The following is a 21,173-nucleotide window of genomic DNA, read 5'->3' as shown; positions in this document are numbered from 1 at the left end:
CTATTAAACTGTCTTTACCTCAACCCACGAGTTTTCTCACTTTCACCCTTCTGATTCTCTCCCCGATCCCGCTGTGAGGGGCTGAGCTGCCTACTGAGGTTAAATCACAACACCCCCAAATCAGCTATTTCCAGCAATGGAGGATTTCAATGAAACATAGATGAGAAGCCCAAGACAGACAGCAGTCCTATGCACTGTTTGCTCAAATAGTGGCAGTGATTTTTCTCCCCTTCCGATTTTGTTATAGCTGAAGAGGTAGCACAGAGCAGTTCTAAAATTGCCACACAAATATTGCGTGTTACATCAAGTAGTTTCTGTGCTGGTTATTCAGAAACAACAGTTCAGCATCTAGAGCTGAGCATTAAAAAGTAAAAGCTATTTCCACAAGTCCAGGCATACCTTGTGTATGCAATGACATCCACAAATGCAGTGTCAGAGTTAAAATTTGAACTCCATAGTCTTTAATTTGCAGCATCACACTCAGCCTCTGCATATGCTACCTTGGGAGATGAAGATCCATCTGAAAAAGTCTATAAATTTGAAAAATAACTCTCATAAAAACTAATGTGATTTATGTAAGCACATTAAGGGGAAAATACCCTGAACAGTTGGTTTAAGTGCTTAGACTTCCTAAACTTAATATTTCCATATGGTTACATTGTAATTTTAGATTTTTAGTAGCTTTGTATCCTTCTTTCTTAAATTTGAGAAACAAATCAAGGTATGGGCACAAAGAAATTAAGGAACAAAGATGCCTGCAATGACTGTTTGATTGTTCCCACATGAAGCAATGACTCTTTCTACATATTCCTCTAATCCTCTAGGAAACATTATTTCAATTGTCACAGGGTTGTTTGTGTGATGTTGTGAACAGATGATTATAAAAATCTTCTGATATAAGTAGCAGAAAAATAAGGGCAGAAATGAACACCCTACATTCTTTCTTTAAAATGCAGGATTATATTAGCTAAGTAAAGATTAGTTTCAAAATACCAGACAGGGTTAGAATTCCTACTGAATTATTTCATGCCTCGAACACTTTCACGTTTATCCCACAATATTTTTACTTTTTCCTAGTCTTTACTACCCCTGTGACGAACCACTACTAAAAATACTTGTTTTATCTGTGGCTCTCAAACTGGCTTATGTGCCATTTTTTAACTAAAGGTACCAAACATTTTCAAAATTATTATTTAAACCGGCACAACCCATTGTGTGAACCTTCTCAAATCAATGGAAGCCCACATCATATTGATTTACCACAAACTGATTCCTACCAACTAAAACTAAATGGATACAAATCACTTCCAGAGCAATGTGGAAGGAGCTGCGGGGGGTGGGGGGTGGGGGTAGTTGTGGTCTCACTTGTATTCTTGGGTCGCTGACCACAACAACATGCAGCAAAATTTAACAAGAAAAATCAATTCTTTGGAGGAATCTCTTTGCCATGATTCGTTCTTGCTATCCCGAAAAGAAAGCTATGGTATGAGCATGTGAGAAGGCAACACCATCAACAGCCAGTACAATCTGCCTTCATTATCTCTGTTGGACCAGATTATAGTTAAACATGAGGTTGATGTGAGATGATACAGCATGCGTAGGCTGACACTCAGCTCTCTAACATGGCTATACCTCTGTGGGAACACAGCCACAGGTAAGAAAAAATGGCAACGCTTGTCCAAGTGCTGTCCGTTTTCCTTGAAGTGTCTGCAATCAGGGCAAGTAACCGTGGCCGAGTGAAGAAGACAGGGATGGAGAGAGAGTGGGCAAGACAGAGGGCAGAGAGGGACAGCTGAGGACAGGGCACGCCTGAGCTGTTCCTGCAGTTTGTGGTGGAAGATGCCCAAAGGGAACAGCAGGACTCTGATGGGAAAACCCCTCATTTCTCCCAGTCAGAAAGACATGCAAGTTCCTACTCAGCAACGCCTACCACCCGGGCGAGTAAACAATATATAAATATATTATAGTGATCATATTTATAATATAAGAGCATTACAACCATCCATTCTTAAAACAGAGATGAGGTTTTGGGCAAAAGAGAGGATTTTCATTACACCTCTTTCCTTCAGATCTAATAAACCACTCTGGAGTGATGGTTCACACACTTACACTTAAACACGCTTTTGTATAAATTAAAAGGTACCTGCCCAGATACAGGACTCCTTTGTCTTATGTTATAGAGACTGTGTAATTCTTAGCTTCTCTTCTACAAGTGTCAGAGGGAAGAAAAAAAAAAAAGAAAAAAAAAAAAGCCATCAAGAATGGATTCATTGCTCTCTGCTTTATAACTCAACAGATGTAAGTATTTATTTAAAAATAAAACATCTGGCAGCTGTCCGGCTGGGCTAGTGGCTGAGCCTGGTATGATTAGATACAGCTGAATAGATAAGGCTGGAAACCAGGCTGGGTGGAAGGAGCTGAAGTCTGTGATGCTTCAGGGATTGTTAGTATCAGAAAAATGGAAAACAGATACGTTACAAAAATATCAAGATTAATAGTTACATAGTCTGGTCTTTTTCCAGGGAGATCATAATTATTAAGGTGTTTCTCATCGGTGCCACATGCATCTCATTAAAGTACGTTCAGTAGACATATGGACAACATAAATAACCGAAAGCCAGCTGTATCTCCCTAACCAGTTCTCCAGTGAACTGTCCCACTCTGCACTCCCAGCACTTACCAGTGAGGCCTCCTTGTACGTAGGCACGAATGCCATGCGTCTGCTGGAGATGCTGCAAGGTCCTATCAGTGTGATGCACAGAGGAGAAAGCCAAGAAAATGATTCAAAACTGCGAAAATGACTTAATTGAAGAGTCAGATTCATCTTGCCTAAATACAGAGGTCTATAATGCAGGCAGTGACATGAGAGGTAGTCAGCACAGGCTTCCTTGATTGTTGCTAGAGAGAAATAGGAATGCTGTGAGGGACATTTATCTGGTCTGGTTTAAACATCCACTTTAGAATGAAATGAACTTCACCCTGGAAGGGCTCATTTTTCTGTGCTGACTCCAAAGGGATGGTGACTTGTACTATATAGCCATCTGTAGGGTAGAAGTTCACATCTGGCCAGATATATCCCACGTGAGAGATTGAAAAAGCTCAATCTAGTTAATTCACCAGAAGCAGACCACAAGGCTAACTTGATTGTAGCATGGAGGACCTTCAAATGAAGACAATTCTGTTTCCAGTGGACATTGTTATCCAGCAGACAGAAACAAGGATTAGCAGCTGTAGACTGAAGCCAGACACATGCAAAGAAAATACAAAGTGAGGTTTTATGTACAATGAGTGAGACAAATCATTGTCAAACAGTCGCAAGAGAAAAGGTGGCTTTTTGGTCTCAGGAGCCTCTGATGTCTTTCTGAAATACCTGTTCAGACCAACGCTCCTTGTTGCACTTAATAAGGGTTAACAGAGTAAACCCCTGTGGACTGTGTTGCTTGAAATCAGATCAGATGACTTGTCCAGAACTTTTGGCTAATCCCTGTCTTAAATTTATTTTAAAGCTTGCATACTTTTCTATACCTAAAATTCCACCGACTCCTCTGTATGTTCTGCAGGGGGAACATTCAGCACGTTATTTTGTTTGCTAAAGAAAAGCTAATATTTTTTAAAAAAATATTACTATATTCCACACAGTCATGGAAATGATCAGAAGGATTTGATCTGCAAAGGTAGGAAAAATAGGACAAGTCTTCAGAGCTGCTGCCCCTAGAAGCAACAGTTTTTCAGTCTTGTACCTATTTCAAGTGGCAAACAGAGATTGGAGGGATTGAGATTGTTCCACCCCTTTCAAGTGGTAACAGTGTCCAAAACCTAGTTTCTGAGATAAAAATAAATATTTTCCTTGAGCCCTGCATTTCAGGCTCAATTCAGATCTTAGAGACTTCACTAGAATGTGTTCTACTGCCTCATGGGAACTGCTGCCAACCAGCTCTTCTGACTCCTTTGTGGAGCAGAGTTAATGCATCATGGGGGCAGCTGGAGGTGATGCACACACTGTGCCCTGTCCTCATGTTTTCATATGTATAGTTTCCTGCTTTGCTTATTTCCCTTGGTATAAAACAAGAAATAGTTTTGCAGGAAGCTGCATCTCTCTTCTTAGTGTTCAGAGAGAGAAGAGCATCCCATAAGGATGGTATCTCAGCTCCTGATGCAACTGATTTTCAGGGAGGAGTGGCTGGAGTATAGGCCAGTTGCAGTAGGAAATGTGTGTTTGTACTAAGTAGGTCCTTGACTTGATGGTGACCGTGCTAGGAATGATGACAGCGTAAATGGTACAGATATCATCCAAGGAAGACAACACATAGGCTTCAATATGGTACAAAGAAGGGAAGTAGAACAACAGAGAAACAGTATTTTATGTGCATTAGGATGGGTGTATTTCCAAAGTAAAGAGAGGCAACGTATGTCACACAGGGTATACCATGGGAAAAAAGGGAAGGTAACAGCCCAGTGTTTTATTTCTTAGACAACTGTATATTTTCAGCTCCTATTCTTCAACCTATGTTCCTATGATGTATATTTTGCATAAGGTTAATACTTGGATAGAACTTTTAATGATGTGAGTGGCAGAAGAAAGGAAAGACATAATGAGTGTCTTACAAAATAAAAGGTGAAGGTAGATCCCTGGATGATACAAATCATCATAGATCTATGGAAGGTACCAAAAAGCTGATTTATACTAGCTGAGGATGGAGCCCTCATGTCTGAAGTTATTGATAGATCAAGTTTCAATGCTCAGGCACACCACGTGGGAGACTTCTTAACCAGAGAAAAATGTCCTCTTGAAGAAATAGTAGAAGACTGGGGCAACTGCAAAGGCATCGCAACCTTGTAAGTATTCATGAAACTTACTTTGAAATGCATTCTATTTAATTAACAGTGATGCAACTAGAATGTCAGCCTGTATCACAGCCATTTTTTTCCCCTCCTGTATCTTGATCAAAACTTATTTTGACTTCTCAAACTGCTCAAAGTACAATGTAAGGGAAAAGATAAAAGTATATTTGATGACACAAACTAGCAGTAACAGAGGAAATAGAACAGTAGCTTATGTTACACTGTGGAAACACTACTGTGCTGTACCAGCTAGCTTGTTGGTTTGGGTGGGTTTTTGGTTTTTTGTTTTTTTTTTTTCCAATGAAAAATCCTTCCTCTGCCCAAAAGTAAACCTTTAGAAACTGCATATTGGAACAATTTATCTGTGGGAAACTTCAACACTGCATAACATGTGACTGTTTGTGTGAACATATTAATAATACCAGATCTCAACAGCACTTCCCATGACAAGCAGGTCCCTATTTTCAGCCTTCTTTGGGCTGATCATAACCTCAGTGCTCTTGTAAGGGCAAACCAGGCATCCCTTTGCCCATCAGAGACGTTAGGAATGGGTCACGGAGGGATGGCCTTTGCTAGAGCCAGCAGAACCTCTGTCAGGCTGTTTAATATCTTTGTTTCTTACTCCTTTAAGCACAATATGAGCGGTGCCACTTGCCAGTGATGTATAGCTTTGAGCATATGCAACATCAAGATGCATTTCCTTACATAAGGAGGTATAGGTCTCATTCATTAAGGTAGGTTGTTTTCTCATACAGGAAGCCATATAAAATGTTCCCCGGCAATATATCAAAGCCCATACGTAAACTTCAGAGAATTTGTTATCCCTTCTCCACTGGAGGTTGGTTTTCTTGCATCTTTTGGGGGTTTTGTATGATAGTTAGCAACATTATTTTAATTTACAGCCTGAATGCATCCACCTGCAGCTGATACTCATTCCTCCTTTGGCTGCTATACATTCCCCTCTTCCCTTACATTTGCTTCCAAATCAATTGGCAGCAATTGGATTCCCCCTCAGCTTTCATTTTGCAAAGCTGAGCAAATCTTATTTGCCCATTTCATGGCCTCATCCTGTTGGCAGCTGAGAGTCATCTTGTACACCACAGTCGTTCCACCCTTTCATTGGAAGCAAGCAAAAAGCTCTTATCTCAAGGCAGATGGTTTTATTGATTGCTAAGGGTGAGGTTCACCTCACTTACCTTGGTCTAAAACACACCTTGACAATTTCCTTAAGTTTGCTGACTGCTTTTGAGCTCTGAAGCAGGTAACGCTGCAGCCCAGGTAACTCTTCGCCTCCTCATCCTCAGTGGTGGGCTTATCTTTTGACTTGACTTGGATGACAAGATACCCTTCTGCCTGTGTGATAGCACAGATAAGCGCTATGCAGCATTTTAAAATACACTGGACGTGCACCCTGCTCCACGGCTAGGAGAGAAACTCATTTCTGCACCCCGGCTCATGCAGAGACTTACAGATCCATTGAGCAACTGCAGTGGTGAGGATGAGTACCTCAACACCAGGCAAAACCAGCACGTCCAACAAGATGGTAGGAGATAGGGAAAAGTGCAAGGTTCCCGTATCTTCTTAAGAAGATATTTTGAATCCACACTTGCATAAAGCACCAAAAGCTCCATCTGTAACTCCTAATAGTTCATGCACAGCACACATGGACTTTGGACCACCAGACTTGTTCTACCCTTAGTTTGCCAATTGTCTGCGCAGAATCATTTCACCTGATTCATCAAAGACCAGGTAAATACAATCTACTACATTAATCTTTTCCTGATAATTACTTCTTGTCTCATATAAACTTACAGAATCACAGAATGGTCAGGACTGGAAGGGACCTCTGGAGATCATCTAGTCCAACCCCTGCTAAAAGAGGTTCTCTTAGAACAGGTTGCAAAGAATAACCTCCAGGTGGGTTTAAATGTCTCCAGAGCAGGAGACCCCACAGCCTCTCTGGGCAGCCTGTGCCAGGGCTCTGCCACCCTCAAGATAAAGAAGTTCTTCCTCATAGTCAGATGGAACTTCTTATGTTGCAGCTTGTGCTCACTGCCCTTTGTCCTGTCACCGGGCACCACTGGAAGGATCCTGGCCCCGTCCTCTTCACACTCGCCCTCAAGATACTTGTAGACATTGATAAGATCCCCCCGCAGTCTCCTCCAGGCTAAACAGCCCCCGCTCTCTCAGCCTGTCCTCAGAAGGGAGATGCTCCAGCCCCCTCATCATCTTTGCAGCCCACTGCTGGACCCTCTCCAGTAGCTCCCTGTCTCTCTTGAACTGGGGAGCCCAGTGCTGGGCACAGCACTCCAGATGCGGCCTCACCAGGGCAGAGCAGAGGGGGAGGACAACCTCCCTCGACCTGCTGGCCACGCTCCTCCTGATGCACCCCAGGATCCCACTGGCCTTCTTGGCCCCACGGACACACTGCTGGCCCACGGGCAACCTGCTGCCCCCCAGAACTCCCAGGTCCCTCTCTGCAGAGCTGCCCCCCAGCAGGTCACCCCAGGCTGTACTGGTGCGTGGGGCTGTCCCTCCCCAGGGGCAGGACCCTACACTGGCCTGTGTTGAACTTCACTGGGTTCCTCTCTGCCCAACTGTCCAGCCTGCCCAGGTCTCGCAGAATGGCAGCGCAGCCTCCTGGGGTACCGACCGCTCCTCCCAGTTTTGTATCACCAGCAAACCTGCTGAGGGTGCCTCTGTCCCTTCCTCCAGGTCACTGGTGAATAAGCTGGGCAGGACTGGAGCCAGCACTGACCCCTGGGGAACGCTGCTGGCTACAGGCCTCTAACTAGACCGCACCGCTGATCGCAACCCTCTGAGCTCCCTCATTCAGCCAGTTCTCAACCCACCTCACTGTCCCCTCATCTAGTCCATGCTTCCTGAGCTCACCTGTGAGGATGTTATGGGAGACAGTGTCACAAGCCTTGCTGAGGTCAAACAGACAACACCCATCCCTTTCCCCTCGTCCAGCCGGCCAGTCATTCCATCATAAAGGCTATCAGGTTGGTCAGGCATGGTTTCCCCTTGGTGAATCCATGTTGACTACTCCTGATAATCTTTCCCTGCACATGCTTACAGATGACCTCCAGCTGTTCCATCACCTTTCCAGGGATGCAGGTTGTGGCTGACTGGCCTGTACTTTCCTGGGTCCTCCTTCTTGCCCTTTTGAAGACTGGAGTGACAGTGGCTTTCCTCCAGTCCTCAGGCACCTTTCCTGTCCTCCATGAACTTTCAAAGATGATGGAGAATGGCTTAGAAATAACATCTGCCAGCTCTTTCAGCAACTGGGGGTGCATCCCATTGGGACCTATGGATTTGTGGGTGTCAAGTCTGTTTAAATGATCTCTAATGAGATCCTCCTCAACAAATTAATCTTGTTTGATCTCTTTCTGGTAAACAGAGGTTTGCCTTTTATTCCATTTTGTATTTATCTCCAGATGTTAAATTAATTTTTCTTTCTACATTTACTCTAAGAAATCACACTGTATAAAGCTTAGATCAATTGTTCTCTGGTTTTCTAAATAATTTTTCCCCAATTTCATAGATGTAGGTTATGTTCCGAATGTCGCACCTATCTGGTTTACAGAAAGACCATTTTCAAGTCTTTGAAATCTTTTCTCTAGCTCTTGTCTCTAATCGTTAAAGAAACTCAACTTTGCTCTTCTGCAATCAGGTAACCGTATTTGTAGTTCTGCTTTTGTTTATCTTACCATGCAACTTCAGTGGAAAAAAATCATGATCAGTTACTCCAAAGCCATCTTTGATGACAAACTCTAACTGCTGATTTGCTAATACCACATCTAAAACAGCGTTACAGCTGCCTTAGTGCTGCTTTAGTGAAGAACTCTGCTAGCTTTTGCACACTGAAATAATGTGATCTAAGTATTTTCCAGTCTACATCTGGGACATTTATTTCTAGACTTTTTTTTTTTTTTTTTTTTTAGTAACATTTCAGATATTCTGTCCTACACAAAGCTCCAAGCTGTGGGTTAACAGCAGATCATCAGCACTACCCCAGCAAACTGCTCACTGTCCCTCCCTGGAAGGGTTTTGCTCACACTATATATCCCTGCCCAGCCCGTCCCACCAGCTTGATGTGACTGCTAAATGTTATTTTAACCTACACGTCCAGCAAGAAAAAAACTTTTCTGCCTTTTCTACCCTGTCTAGCTTATTATGTTATGTTATGTTATGTTATGTTATGTTATGTTATGTTATGTTATGTTATGTTATGGAAATGCCTTTCCGTAGTAAATTAAGCTATGTGACTAACAGCTGCCAGGTGTGGGTCATTGTTGTACTCATAATTTTCCCAGGGGATGACTTCCACATGCAATCGGTGTTTGGTTGTGTTAGTGTGTTTAACTTAATGCAGCATGTACAGCCCTTGGTATGTGTGCCTTGTCCTTTGAGAAAAAACATTTATCTTGAAAACTGCACGGTTGCACAGCTTGTGCGCTTCTGTGACATTCAAGAGAGATGAAACGGTTAGCTGGTGCTGATCAGACAAGCACATAAGCCTGACTTTGAAAAGGTTCTTCTGCGTTACTATATTTATTTTGTTTGAGCCACAGAAAAATGCATACTTGTCAAAATGTTTCTTTAGCAGGCTTTACTTGCCATTCTTCTTGTGGGCTAGAAACTCAAACACAAGCCTAGTAGACATTTCAACCTAATCAATGTTTATTTTCTTAGTCTAATTTCACCTTCCAGTTTATTTCTGCCTATCCTGGGCTATAGCTGAAATGAAATAAAATGAAATGATGCTAAAAAATTAATGTTAATGCACACGTTTTCAAGCCTTTGTTCCGGAAAAGCTGAGGATTTTCAGCTGAAGCAGCTGGGGATAAATGGAACCTAAGACACCATGCGATCAAAATGCATGAAGGTAAATCAGATTAATTTTTCCACAGGTGATGCCTAAACTGACAAGAAGGGTCATTTATGTTGGGGAGATTGAACATGCTACATGTGTATGAAACACCTAAAAAGTGCACCAGACCTGTCTCTCTTTACCATATAGTCGCTTACCTTTATCCTTTTTTTTTTATGTTTTATGTGTTTATGCCATTCATTTGTTCTGCAGTAATTTATTGATGGCCAATGAACGTTCCTACATGAATTTAACTTCCTGAGAGACATACTGTGGTTTTATCTATTTTAATATCCTCACAGTGTTTTATTCTTATTTAATGTTTATTATTTCTCTCAGGCTTTATATTGTCCTTATAGCAAAACCTGCATTTATCTAAGAGCATAAAAGCAAAGAAGTATTTCATAGCTCGGATTATTTTTTATGTGAGTTTGCTTGAGCTCCAGATTTGCTGAATATATCTGCAAATCAAGGTTTTGGTGTTTACTGTGTGGTTTTATGTGCTGCAATACTGAAAGGTTTTTCTGACTTTCTCAGATATTTATTGAGAGCAGGTTGTGCCATATCACAACCTTCACCCACAGCTGGTGCTCCCATATACAGCACTAATGAGTTCTAGAAGGTAAAAGCATGTCTCTGTGTAATAATTTGGCCTCAGAAGAAATCCTGCTCTGATGTCAAAGCTCTCTCAGATGCAGTCCTGCACTTAGGTGCTGCAAAGCAGGTGCTGAGAGCACCGGCCATATGGCAGTGCCACTGAGATCTTGCAGATCTTCATCATTTGAACTCCAAGAGCAAGCAGGGAAGGATGTTGGATGCTTTTTTGTTTCTTTTCTCTTTGCTTTTAAAGCTTTTTAAAGCATGTCAATGCTGGAGTCTGATTCTGTGAAGTATGGAGGCTAAGGAAATGATCTAAAAGCCCATTTTAAAACTCTGAGATCTTACCAGTTGCCTTTGGTAGACTTTGGATCAGGGGAGACTATCACAGTTCTGCGACACCTGTCAGCAGTGCAGGGTGTTGTTTGCAAAAAAAAACCCCAAAACAAAACAAAAAAAAACAAACCAAAAATACAAACCAAAAAAAGCAAGCCAAGACAACCAAACCAGACAAGAACTATCTATTAATTACAGCAAAGTCCATTGCCATCAGATAGAATTATAAAGTTTGTTCTCACTCTGTTTAATGTGCTGCTGCAGCAAGTTATAATATAATAATGGCAGCGCCTCTTACATGTTCAAATAGAGACCTTCTCTTACCTCTTCAGTGGAGACAAAATACATGTAGATGAGCTGTCTCTCTTCTTACCAGTGAGAATAAATAGAGTCCATTTGTGGCCAATGTTCTTAATTTGACCTTTATAAAGTTTCCTTGGAAGTGTCTAATCTCACAACTAACCATGCCAATCAATAGGTGTGTCTCTGTGCAACACGTAATAAACAAGAATGACTAGCTGCAGAAAAATAAATAGGTTTACCGGTAGATCACTTTGCCTGATAAAGGGGTCCACCTGCATGGAACTTGGTCCTCGACTGGGGACATACCTGCAAAGGTCAGTAATCACTCCCACTATGTTAATTGGGACAGAAATTATCCAGTGACATTTTGGCTTGTGCAAAAAGCGGTCCCCTTTGACAGAACTCGTGGGGGAAGCTGGGGCTGGGGCATTAGCTGGCCACCCTCCTGGATGCTTTCCTCCTTTCTCCCATTGGGAGCACGGTGCGGTGGTAGCACTTAGCACATCTTTTAGAGCAAGCCAACCATTTCTCAATGACAATTTATTTACACAGGCAAGGAGAAATAGCTTCTTGGCAACCGTGTACACACCAAATGCTGATTTTCTATTTTAACTTGTTCTTCTTGGCCTTGACACAATGGCAATTGGCTTGTTTGAAAGATGACAGATTACCTACTAAAGGGAGAGCAAATGAGGGGAGAGCAAATGCAAGCTGTAATCTGCACTCTCCCAGTGTGGTGCCTAACCTGACATCTTGCTGAAATACTTGAAATTGGTTTTGGGCCCAAAGAGCTTTTAACATAATCAAAACAATGTATTTTTAATTGCAAATCTGGAATAACTATAAAATAGAAATGAAAAGCTGGACAATCTAGAGTAGCAAGGAAGAGTGTGGAAACCAGTCTCTAAGGCTGAAACTCAGGCTGATTTTGAGCCCCTGCAGAGAAGGTGCCTCCTCCCTTTGCTGTCGCAAGGACTTAGGAAGGGGCAAGAAATTAAATCCCTGTAAGGTGAATCACTGGGTTTTTACCAGCAGTTAGCATCGCCTATTAAAACTGGCAAGAGTAACTGAGCTGGGCGTTTCTAGCACTACATTGTTCAGGAAGTTAACAGGAAGTTTGCAAAAAACCACTGCAGTCAACCTTCAAAAAGTAGCCCAAAGGCAACATGTCTCACACCTCCTCCAACCTGGGTACAGCTGTTTTGCAGCTTTAGGTTAAACAGATTACAGCCGCTTTCTCTGTACCTTGGGATGAGGCTTTCTGAGATGGCAGAGCCTTAGTTCTGCCCGCATCTGGTTTAGAGGGAGAGGTGGTGAAATTGCTTCATTTCTCCTCTTTTCTGATCAGTTCTGGTGATAATGATTTCCTTGTTATGGCTTGTAGACACCAGCACACCCCTGTGTTGATGCATAAATGGGCTTGAATCTGAGTCTTAAATAAAAAAGTGTTTTGGTTCCAGCACAGCATGTTTGTCATACCTACCGAGAAGATTAAAAAAAAAAAAAAATCACTCTACATGGCCTGTAAAACATATGTTAAAGATTCTGCATCATAGACCAGCTTTAAATTATTAATTTTTAATTCTTTCAGCCTTGAAGGGCCTTTAAACATTGACTACTGAGAAACAATCCTGTCACTGAGGGAACAGCTGTAAAGTAAAACACTGGCTACTTAAAAATATAGAGAAAAATGCTTTACGTAGACACAGTTTCTGAATTGTAAAATACTGATAAAGGGCTGGATCCCCACTTGGTGAAAGCTGATACGGCTCCTTGGATGTCTGCATAGCTAACCGCCATCAGCAGTTGAAAGTCCTGGCCCAGAGTTTAGAAAAGATGTCCTTTCTCTACATAAGACAAGTGAGATTTGCATGGTTAGTTCAAACTACTTCATACTCGCTGAGCTGTTGAGGAAATGCCGTCTGTGAAACAAATCCTGGATTCTTTCCCAAAAACAGCTAAATGACACTTGCTAGGGAAATACTACTGTAGAAAGGGGAGGGGATCCACCCTCCAGGTTGGACCCTGCTGTAACTGCTATGGCATTATTGGAGAGCACTTGCTGCCTGCACACTCACTGGGGGGCACTGGTGAAGCTGGGAGCATCCAAAGTAGTTAGCTGAGTGTAGCGCTGATAGAAAAAAGAGAAATAGCTTCCACACTTGCTGTTTGAGGAGAATTTGGTCTCGTTCTCTGCTGTTGGCTAGCAGACACCTGAGGAACTTCTCCACGCTCTACCCATACCACTGTGTCCTGCCTCCTCGAGGCACCCCAGGGGCAAGCACCCTCCTTGTCTTGTCCTCCTTGCAACTGGTAACCGAGGCTGGTGTGGCACCATATTTTACCCCTTGTGTACTCCAGAGAAACGGTGAGAAATAGGACTGAAAATGCAGGTAAAACTTCATATTATCCCCTGCTCCCTTTCTTCATTCATAAAATCATAGATTGATTTGGGTTGGAAGGGATCATCTAGTTCCACCCCCCGCCACAGGCAGGGACACCTTCCACCAGCCCAGGGTGCTCCCAGCCCCGTCCAGCCTGGCCTTGAGCCCTGCCAGGGATGGGGCACCCACAGTTTCCATGGGCAGCCTGGGCCAGTGTCATTCAATTGACTATCCTTAATGTGGACATTCTTGACTGCAGGGTGCTTTCCTTGATACAACCTGTAGCCACACCAGTAAAACTTCATCTACCGTATGATGAGAAATCGCCTGTTTTACTGGAATCATTCTTTTTCTCTGTTAAACTCATGGACAGACCAGGTGTGGTACAGCAGGTAGTGAAATGCAGAGTGCTCAGGCTCTTCCTTCCCCAGACCCTGTTGCTTTCATAGGATATTCTTCAGAGCCCTTATCCCCCCCTCTCTCCCTCCATCACCTCAAAAATGCTTGGGAGAGGTCTCCAAACCTGATGCACAGCCTTTTGGCTGGTGAGCTGCGCCCCAGCAATTTTTTTATAAACAGACCCACTCACCTACCGTCATCAGGAAGAAAATAAAGCAGCAAATTCAACTAATTTGCCTGAAGGTATGAGAGTTACCAAGTCAAGAGGGTTACAGAAAGTGTCACAGGTGATGAGGTTGGAACTCCTCCAGGGCCCTATCCCACCTGTAGCAAAGTAGGAAGCAGCTCTTTGGGGGAAAAGCAGTGAAGAGCTATTTAATACACTGTTTCCCCCACACAGCAATTCCTTCGTTGATACATTCCTTGTAAAAGAACGCTAGGTTTAGTCTTCTGTCATTCCTTTAGATTAAATCCCTTCCAAGCCCTGTTTATGAGGCAGATGATACTATGTTGCTCTGCAGCACCAGGGCCAGGATTCAGTGGTGGGGTGAGCCCCTGGAAGGTTTTGTACCGCCTTATGCTCCCAAGCAGAAAGCTCAGCCTGTCACAGGTACTCACACCCAACCGCAAATATCTGCGCAGCGCAGTACACGATGTGACACCGGTCTAAATTCACACTTAAGCTTTTACTAATATAACTCTATGGAAACAAGCTCCGTGATGATTGATGACTTGCAGCTCCTACGTAGCATATTACAGCTTCCAGTGGAAGTTATGTTGTGCTGGATGTAATAAAGCAACAATGTGGGCAGTTTCAGTAAGTAGATTAATAACCTATAAACTCATCCTCTTCACAAAGGGAATTATGCACCGGCTATCCAGCGCTAAGGAACACTTTTTCAGAGCTCAGGAATACATTCTCCCCGCTGACATGTGCTGTGGTTGTTCGCTGTGCATTTTATGCTGCCTACAAGGGATGTGTGGGGGTGGGAGGGTGTGGGGTGGAGGGCGTTGGGGTGGCCGGAGAGGAAACCAGAGAGATCATTTGGCTCTTTGGAGGTGCTGTAACCTCCCCACTTGTCTTGGCTCCAGTCTTTACACAGGGACACTAAAAAAGCCAACATTATGTTGTTAAATAGTTTTAGCAGCCACTTTTTCAGTTGAATGTCTCTGTCTGGGGGATTCTTTAATGATGCTGTATTCTTTTTAATTCTGCAGTGTTTTACAGTCACCTTAAAAACGTCTGGTGCTGAACCGAGAGAAGGCATTATTTACTCTGTGCTATTTTATTTTACTGTTATTAATGATACGGCGTACGTTTTCTCCTCCGAGAAGCACGGGATTCCTTTCCACCTCCCCTGCTGTGACCACCGTCGGGCTCCACGCAGCCCATTTCAGACAGCGGCGTTTCAGGGAGGGGGACAACACCGGTTCCCGGGGCGGTGGCCCTCCGGGCCGGCCGCGGTGCCCGCAGGGGTTTCCCCCGGGGCCGCTCGGGGGGCAGCCTGCCCCCTGCACACCCCCCCCCGCCGCGGGCGGCCGCAGCCCCGACGCGCACAGCCCCGCTCAGTGGCTTAGAGGGGGCGGGGCGGGGGGGGGGGGGGGGGGGGGCGCCCCGGTACCGCCCGCCCCGGTACCGCCCTGCCCGGCTCCGAGGAGGAGCCGGCGGGAGCCCCCGGCGCCGTCCACGTGGCTGGGGGCGCGCTATATGAGCGGGCAGGAAGCCCTGCCGGGGAGGGAAGGGGAGGGACGGGGCGCCTGGAGAGGCTCCGTGGGCAGCGCCGCCACACAGCGAGGCAGCAGCAGCCAGCGGCAGCAGCGATCGCCCTTCCCCGGCCATGGGGCTCGCCGGCCCGCCGGCCCCCCGCGTCCCGCCGTGAGTACCGCGCCCCCCCCCCCCCCCCCCCCCCGCCGCCCTCCTCCCCGCTTACCTGCGAGCTTTCCCGCTCCCTCCCGCTGCAAAAGGCGCGGCGGGAGCCTCCCCCTCCCTTCCAGCTCCTCGTTCGTCTCTGAAGTTGTTATTTTTCTAATTAGTCTTGTTTAGAAGCTGGGGGCGGCCCCGGCGGACCTGGCAGCATCCTCCGGCGGATGCCCCGACAGTCTGGCCCGGAGCGGCTTCGCCCCACGCAGCCGGGATTCCCCGGCGGGGGCGGGCGGCGGAGGGGAGGCTGCGGGTGCCGAGGCGGCTCCGGGGCCAGGCGCACCTCCGGGCGCTACCCCTGCCGCCTCCCGCTCGGGGGGACCCCCTCGGGCTGCCCCCGGCATCCCCCAGACCTGCCGGCAGGGCCGCTCGGCTACAGGGTGGGCAGCAGCCCGGTGGTCCAGCCTGGCGGAGTCCCGCACTCTGGTGGTTTTTCATTTTTATTTTTATTACCCTCCCACCCCCGGGTAGGCTGTGCGGCGAGAGGGGAGAGCCGGTGTTACTCCGTTAGAAGAGGGGAAAAAAGGCAAACGGCTGCCTTCGGTATCCGCTCACACCTATCTGCTTGCACAATTAATTTCCAGTGGAGTATAAATGACTCATCTGAGGTCAGCAGTTTGGTTGTTAGGTGTGTTTTTATTGCACTTGATATATTCGTCTTCATAGGAAACATACATCCGAGGTCCTTCCTGTAATTGTATTTAGTCTGGCGTAAATGAAAACAAACCCTTAAAAACATGCCTTGATGCCTATCTTTTCCTCTGAAACACACGAGATTTTTGAACTCTTCTTTGTAATGGTTGGGCTTGTATGTATCCAATACATTGAAATAGCTCGTTCATGTAATTGTAAGCCTGAATTATATATTTGCCTGCTGGGCACACATGTTAAAGGAAAAACCTCCCTAATTATGGATCTTTCAGAGAGATTGGAAGGGTGACAAAGCCCTTGTAATCTTTTGGGTCAATTTTCATAAGCTCCAAAAGCTCCCTTTGAAAAGGAAATTAAATTTCAGTGTGGAAAAGGGACAGGAAATTCAAGGATATAAGAAAAGAAACTTCCTATTGTAGTTTGAGCCTGTCCTCAGGACTTCATTTAAGTTGAAGTGCGGAGTTGCCTTTAACCGGAGTCTTCCTGCCTCTTGGCCGTTGGGAAGACGCTCAATTAGCAGCACACTCCTCCTGTATATTATTTAGGGGCTCTAGCTGGAGGGGCGGCTTTGTGTGAAGCATCTGCTTGGAAATACTTGGATTGCTGTGCCCGTCAGTGTCCCGCGACACCCATGCCAGCCAGTGCCTTCTGCAGCTGCTGTGTTCACCCCTCCTCAATTTTTCCAGCCTGCCCCGGGGCTGGCGGGGCTTTGCCCCCCGGAATGCCTTGGGAGAGCTGCTCCCAGGGTGGAAGCTGCACTTGAGGCCCTTTCTGGGCGTATCTGAGAATTTGACAGTTTTTCATCTGTTTGAACACATATTCGGGTGGGGATTGGGATTGGGGTGGGGGTAGGAGGGAAAGGTTGGATGTGAATAAAAAAGCTGGCTTTGTGTATTAGTTAAAGGCACTTGTTTTTCTTTGATTATCTTGGAAATAACAAAACCCCACCGCAGGTCCATGGTGAACTCTGTTTCACTCTGTTTCACTCTGTTCCTCTGCCAGTTTCTCACTTCACTTACTCAATTTTTGTGCTGCTGTAGGGTAACGTTGCAGCAGCAGCAGCAGGTTTAAACCCTGTACCTCAACAAAGTCCCAGTCTATGGTCTTTAAAGCTACTGCTGGATTTTTAAAGTACACTTCTGCCTAAGATAAGTTTATTTTACCTTTTTGCTAGTAGCATGTGAGAGCATAGTCTCTGAATGAGAGAAAGATAAAAATCCAATTCGTTATTTTTTGGCTTGCTCACCTGGTGCACAGCCTGATCGTGCAGTGGAGCCAGCAAGTTGCCCTGTTTCTACAAATTTTTCACACATCCCAGCCAGAAAGGAACTTGTGGCCTTGTTTGCAGTTTTTCTCCCAAACTTGACAATATTAATAACAGTGATGGCATCTCAGTTGTGGAAGGTAGCTTTTAAAACTAAACATAATTTGATATAAGACTTTGTATCTGCTAATCGATTTGCTTTTCTGTTTATGTAAACGGAGCAATTTGAGGGGAAATTGGGGACGTACAGAAGGCAGTTCCATCTTCTAGGTTATAACAACATCTTTTATGCCAAGTGCATTGCAAATGCTGCTGTTAAATACATATTACGACTTTCATTTATTAGGAGCTTTTTAGAAGTATTTTCAAAAGCATGGTGAAGCAGAAATGTGCTTTTAAAAGCAAAGGAAGTAAGAGCAAGTCCAGCTCCACAGCGTTTCTAGTTCAGTTAATCCCACCACTTGGTGGAGCTTTTCATGGCACTGGCTGAGGGAACTGAACAACGATGTATTTTTTGTCTTGTTTCAATACTGTCAGACACTACAAGTAGAGTTTCTTTAACTTTTTTTCTTATACCAGGCTTAATTAATTTTCTATATCTTCTATGTATTCTATACTTTGCTGAAGTAGGCATAGGGTTATTGGTGCTTTATCTGAAACAGCACTCCCCTGTAGCTAGATGGACTTGAACTGGTGAAGGAGATAAAATTTCTTCCTGTCCTTGTCTTTCCCTTGCAGACCACTTTTTTCTCTTTCTTCCCACCCCCCTCCCGCCCCAAAGGCAATGTGATGCTGGCATAGAACATGTCTGTAGTCTGGGCACATCCGGAAGCTATTTGATTTCACCTAGGAACGTTTAAGTGGAAGAATTATTTTTAATAGCCAGCCTCTCTTCCAAGATACTCTGATGAAACCTTTCAGTGCTAGCCAGCTTAGCTTTGTACTAATAACTTTGATATAAATATCACTATAGAATATTTGCCAAACAGCCTGTGTACAGTCAGGCTTGCAAGAGGAAGAGAAGCAACTGCATTTTTAACTAATCTGAGATTACTGATATAGGTTAAAACATGACTGTAAATTCCACTGAATAAAGCAAAGTGTGGCAGGGCTTCCTTTTCCCCTCTCAGGTATGTAGTCCTGCCGAACTGCATCAAAGCCTGTCTGTCAAGTTTATGCTATGCCTAAGAATTGCTAAGTGAAAATCCATGTTATGTCAGAGGTATGCAAGTTAAAAATAACTTAAGGGCTATCTGTCAGCTTACAACTCGGAGTGGAATTACAACAGCGAGAAAGCTCCTCATCCCATACAGATGTGTTTTCTGAGCACTGCAACTAATGCAAGAGTTGCAGACTGGCAAATTGCTTTTGTAAATGTTGATATTACTCTTAATTGCTGTATTGCCTGTGTCTGCAGACAGAGGCTTTGGCCAGCCTAGGAATGTGGTAGTTCCCATCTGCCTCTTGAGTTCTGGCAGGTATGGTGCACCTGGTCCCACTGGTGAGATGGATAAATGCCTTTGTGGCCCATCCAGAGCATGTCTGCATCCCCCTCTGGGCTAGCATGGTGTTTGAAGGTTCATTCAGCTCATCGCCCAGTAGGTATCTGCTCTGTATCGCCCAACAGCTACCTGCTCCAGGGAGCTGTGAGTCACGCACCAGGCTTCAGGCATCTTTGCTTCTTAGCCATAGTCACTTAGTGCCATTTGAATTGCTCTGAACTATCTGTCCTGGCCTTCTGGAGCTGTTCCAGAAAGATGTGACTCTTTGATGGTTTGTGTCATATTTGAGACCTCAGGAAGGTGGCTTTGATGTCCAGTGCACCTCCAGTAACATCTGAAACCTGTTTGGCAACTGAATTGATCCTGTGGGAGCTGGATTTGGTTTCTGGGCATTAACCTTTAAGTTATGAAATAGATGTTCAATGTAAGTGGCCTCTATTTAGGAATTAAGTTTGCCAGAGAAGAGTTGTCTCCTACCTCACATCACTTCTTGTTCTGGTAAGGGCTCTGGCCCACCCTAGCACTCATTAACAGCAATCACAGAAGAATTACCATCACCCTCCTGGTGACATTTCCCACTCTTACCCCAGCCTCCTCTTTCCACTGGTGCCGAGTGTCCCATGCTCTATTTTGTAAGTAGCAAACTCAAGTCACTTTGTGGAAAATGTCCTATAAGGCTTTGAAAAGCCCCTGTAAGTTGGGCTGCGCAACACCCACAGCTGTGAAATGGCTGTGGATTGTGGCAGATGGGGGGGTCTGGGGTGACAGGGAGCTCTTTTAAAAATAAAACTCCCAATAACACTGGTAGAAGCTTGCTCTGAAGCATGAGTTAAGATTAGGGATGTCATCAGTTGTAAAGGCTGTAGCAATTGTTAAAGTGCAATTCTGGGAGGGGAAGGAGGGTAGGAAGCAATTCGTTCCTGGCTCTGCTGTGCTTTGAAGTGCTCTTGATTAAGTTGCTTCATCTGGACTGCCGTGTGCATCCTTCCTCCGGGAGAAGACGACTTGTGTCCTGCATATGAGACACCAAAGCCTTTGGGCAGAGAAGGGGTGTACAATTTCAGGAAAGCTGTAAACCTCATAAAACCACAGCTGTTTCTGTCGGACAATGGCGAGGTATCACTGAGTGCAAAAGAGGCACAGCGTAAATGGTTGTGCCCTGTGTCTGCGTTGCTTGCTCTGAGGACATCATCCCCATAGAGCCTTTGGGTTTTGTACTAGCTTTTCCATTTCTTTGGAAGTCCTTTCTCCCAGCAGGAGTTTCTGATGCAGGCTCAGCCCTCTGTAGCTTTCTGCCCCAAAGGGTTTCAGTGAAGGAGGACTGAGTGGCTGTGGTCAGAGCCCCAGGGTCCAAATATGACCTTCCCCACCTTGCTGGTGCCTGACATGGGACTGCTGCTGGCATGGAGGTGACCACGCATACTCTGGGAATGCCCAAACCCTGAGCCAGACCAGTCCTTGTTTGAGCCTTTGGAAGATCATTCTGCAGAGCAAAAACTGGCACAGTGAAGCTGAGGTACTAAATTGATGCAGTTTTAAAATGTCTCTGGACTAGATAATTGCTGCTGACATTTTCCAAGGATCGGTGGACTTCTTAATTTCTCTTTTTTTTTTTTTTTTTTTTTTTGGCTGTGGTACACCAACACAAAACAAAGGTTGTTCCTTTTAAAGGACACTACAATATTTCTGGAGGCTGGATCTTCAATCAATGACTTAATCTTACTTATCTGAAATGCTGTGTGTGCTGACACATCACAGTGCTGTACCAGCTCGACAAAGAAATCTAATTCTATCAAATCTGCCAGCTCAGTTAATATGACCCTGCCGGGGAAGCATAAGGCATCACTACCATTTTTTTTTTTTTTTTTTTTTTTTGTTAGGTAGGAACTGGGTTCCCTATCTCCAGCTGAAATCCAGTGTACCTACATGTGGACAGATTTGGATATATTTTATTTTTTTTTATTAAGGTACCTGCTTACACCCTGGCACGCAAAACCATAGATTAAATCAGAAGATATCATCTGAATATTTGGGTTGAAACATACCAGTTTGAGTCCTACAAGCAGTCCTTTGGGATTAATCTTGAAGCAGAGACCTG

At 44.7% G+C, this 21,173-nt stretch overlaps 1 protein-coding gene and 1 long non-coding RNA gene across 5 annotated transcripts in view; one reads left to right on the top strand and one right to left on the bottom strand.

Annotated features, from left to right (window-relative positions):
- LOC308059912 overlaps positions 1-15,334 on the bottom strand; it is a 90,758-nt gene extending 75,424 nt beyond the window's left edge. For all 4 annotated transcript variants that reach the window (XR_013926502.1, XR_013926503.1, XR_013926504.1 and 1 more), the window contains exon 1: positions 2,681-15,334. This is a non-coding gene — a long non-coding RNA (uncharacterized lncRNA). The remainder of the gene's footprint in view (positions 1-2,680) is intronic.
- A 132-nt stretch (positions 15,335-15,466) lies between these two features.
- Positions 15,467-21,173, top strand: part of ST3GAL1 (ST3 beta-galactoside alpha-2,3-sialyltransferase 1) — a 69,077-nt gene continuing 63,370 nt past the window's right edge. The window contains exon 1 of the mRNA XM_080377897.1: positions 15,467-15,613. The gene's annotated coding sequence lies outside the window, so the exon portion shown is untranslated. The remainder of the gene's footprint in view (positions 15,614-21,173) is intronic.

This window comes from Falco punctatus (assembly GCF_963210335.1).
Source record: "Falco punctatus genome assembly, chromosome: 3".
Lineage (NCBI taxonomy): Eukaryota > Metazoa > Chordata > Aves > Falconiformes > Falconidae > Falco > Falco punctatus.
The sequence above is the reverse complement of the archived record's forward strand: the minus strand, read 5'-3'. Positions and strand labels throughout refer to the sequence as shown.